We start from the raw sequence: 3,414 nt of genomic DNA, 5'->3' as shown, positions 1-3,414 counted from the left end.
CTTTAGGCTAGTCTGTTCACCGCTGTACTTTGGCGTACTGATGTTTTTGTGCGCCTTCGCGTATCTTACAAAATTTCGAAGCAGCTTAATATGTCGCCCGCCACGGTGGCTCAGTGGTTAGGGCGCTCGGCTACTGATCCGTACTTCCCGGGTTCGATTCCGACCGCGGCGGCTGCGTTTCGACGGAGGCGAAACGCTAAGGAACCCGTGTGCTGTGCGATGTCAGTGCACGTTAAAGATCCCCAGGTGGTCGAAATTATTCCGGAGCTCTCCACTACGGCACCTCTTTCTTCCTTTATCGTTTCACTCCCTCCTTTATCCCTTCCCCTACGGTGTGGTTCAGGCGTCCGCCGATATGTGAGACAGATCCAGCGCCATTTCCTTTCCCCCAAAACCAATTTTCAATCTTCAATTTTCTAAAGTGTCAAAAAAGGAAGCGCTACCCGATGCGCACATAGTTTCTTTTACAAGAGCGAAAAAGAGAGAGAGAGAGAAAAGACTTTCTTTGGCAACTTCGTTTTAGTCTGTCTGTCTGTTGTTGCCAGGAAGAAAGAAAAGGAAAGTGTACAGGCCTGCTCACTGGCTCTACCCGAGCCACAATCGCTACCACGTGCAGATAGTAGAGGAGTTGAAAGATGGGATAGGCAGACAGGATAGTACAGCAGCGCTAAAGACAAGGCCGATCCCGGAGGTACTGCAATACCGGGCCAACCGGTGGCGGGAGTGAAGCAAACTTCAAACCTTCCGCCACATTTCCAAAATTAAGTCCAATTGGACCCGTAACAGATACCCTACGGGGTCCGGACATTCCATTTCGTTTTAGTCCGCGAGTTTTGCTAGTGCTTTAACGATTTTGTTTCATGTGAGAGCTCATGCGTATCTGCAATACCGGATAGTGTGTGACTCGAAGGCACTTCGACCGGTCACTTTGGGTTCAATAACCTGCCACAGCGCATGGCACACGGACGTGTTTGCATTTCTACGCAATGGAAATGTGACCGCCACGGCAGTATTCGCTTGTGCGCGCTGGCTTGGCCGGCACGCGTGCGCCGGAGGCAATGCATCTGCGGTAGGGGTGTAGGGTTACCCTACACCAGATGACTGGTTACTGCACCCGACTACTCCAACACACTCATCTAAAGGCATTCACTATACAGTTTACCCACGGCGTTAATGCGAGTGAAGCGGAATAAACGGAGCATACAAACCCTCGCCCTTGCTTACCCAGAGTTACCGTACACTCCGACAGGCATCTAAATTTCGCACCACCCCAGCCGTCACTGAAATCTGGATAACGACAAGGGTAAACGTTCGGTGATTTTCTAATGCGAAAGAAATAAGAGGATAGCCATGACGGCGAAAACTGCCCGGCCTCTGTGTAAAGCGCTTCGTTATCGCTGCGCAGGCGTGTTGCGTCCGCGTGGCTTGTAAGAAACGGGAGTGCTAACAACGCTGGTAGGTGGGCTGGCCTCGAGCGCCGGCGCCAGGTTCTGAATGTCGCTGGGCTAACCGATTAGGCAGCTCATTGCCGACAATCCTCGAATGGCCGGGGATCTAACTGAGAGTGACGGAGGCTGAACGAAGTGAAAGAGCATATTCGGGATCTATGAGGTCTCGGGGTAGGGAACTATTGGTGCGAAAGCACTACTTCACTTTGGGACACTCACTCTGAGACACTCACTACTTTGAGTAAAAAAAAAAAAAAACTTGCCCCCTGGGTCAGTGGACACTTCATTCGCGCTTTTAGCTTATTATTATTACGCGGCGGTAGTGAGAGAGATGTGCGCTGCATGCGCTGGCAGATGCGCGTGGCAGTGGAGTGAAACGAGTTGCAGTTGACAACATGTTGCAGAAACGCAGCACTTGAGCAATAGCCCGCCGGCGTTCTTTGGATAAATTGGCAATGACGATGAAAAACAAACTGGCAGTGGCTTAGCTCAGCTATGCCAGGGCAGCGAGCGCTGCAGTTGCCCAGTGGTCTGATCGCGTGGTCAGTTATACGACTAGCATTTACATCCTCCTCTTCAATTGTTGTTGACGATTGACGATGATGTTGTTGCCATTGCTTCATCTTGATTTTCTTGCGAAGGAACCATGCGAGCTGCTATGCGCAGCTTGTTACGCTCCGCCTCTTGGCATCTCCGCTTGGCAAGACGTTCTTCTCTTTGCTCAGGCGTCTCCGCCACTCGTTTAGCCTTCTGATGTTCATTCTTTCTCTGCAGAGCGGCCAAGTGCCAGGCGACGACTTCTGGGTCTGAAGAATGGGTCCGCTCTATACGACGCCGCGAAACCTCCCCCTTGCGCACGCGAGACTCCTCGGCTCCTCGCACATGCGCAGTAGACCGCGAAACTCCTCAGTCGGGGACGAGCGGCGTCTACTCCGCGGTCGACGTGGCTCTGACGTCACTCGGCTCCTCGCGCATGCGCAGAACTGGCGAAGCTAGAGCCACAACGAAACGGCGAGACTGCTGTCGCTACAAAAGTCGGCAGAAGCACTTACGACTGCTTACGTATGAGAAAGCGTAAGCCCGCCCGCTCACTTTGTGAACATAGTCGCCGCGGTCTGCGGCGTGATGTAAGCCGATGCCACGCAGCTCGCAATTCTACCTCTGCATGGCTCTACGCTGCCGCCACCGCGACGCCGCCGCACCCGTTCTGATCTGCGCGCTGTACTTCGTGAAGGCAGTCGCCGCCGTACCACGGTCCGCGCTCCGCCTTAACGGTATGACGTGATGCCCACATGTGCGGAACGCCCATATATGCGGAATTGGTCTTTCTCTGCTTAACAATCACAGGTCCCTGGGAATCCTTATACCACTCCTAGCTTAGTGATGCAGCGGTTAAGCGGCGTGCCATTTCCCTGAGATGGCAGGTGCCGACACTGGTTGCATTTGCTTGATTCAGGTTGTCCCAAGCAACCTCGCGCGACCAATCATTAATTTAACCGACACACACACACACACACACACACACACACACACACACACACACACACACACACACACACACACACACACACACACACACACACACACACACACACACACGCACACACGCACACACACACACACACACACACACACACACACACACACACACACACACACACACACACACACACACACACACACACACACACACACGCACGCACACACACACACACACACACACACACACACACACACACACACGCACGCACGCACGCACGCACACACTATATAGCTCGGCATATTTGTGATGAGCAATACTGCTTAACTGACGACACATGTGAACCAGTTGCACATTCACTAAACTGGAAGGCTTGCTCAGTACTTAGTGTGGCAAAAACTTTACGAAAGTCTGCTGCAAGAGGTTGAAGCAGCGTCCACGCAATCAAAATAAAAAAGTGGGTCGCTTCTTCAAGCGCACGTCTTT

The 3,414-nt window shown here is 52.5% G+C and overlaps 1 pseudogene; it reads right to left on the bottom strand.

Moving 5' to 3' along the window:
- Window positions 1-669: 669 nt before the first annotated feature.
- On the bottom strand, window positions 670-808 carry LOC144126397 (U2 spliceosomal RNA; annotated as a pseudogene).
- Window positions 809-3,414: the final 2,606 nt, after the last annotated feature.

The sequence above is a fragment of the Amblyomma americanum genome, chromosome 3 (assembly GCF_052857255.1).
Source record: "Amblyomma americanum isolate KBUSLIRL-KWMA chromosome 3, ASM5285725v1, whole genome shotgun sequence".
Classification (NCBI taxonomy): domain Eukaryota; kingdom Metazoa; phylum Arthropoda; class Arachnida; order Ixodida; family Ixodidae; genus Amblyomma; species Amblyomma americanum.
Note: the sequence above shows the minus strand (reverse complement) of the source record. Positions and strands in the feature narration are given on the sequence as shown.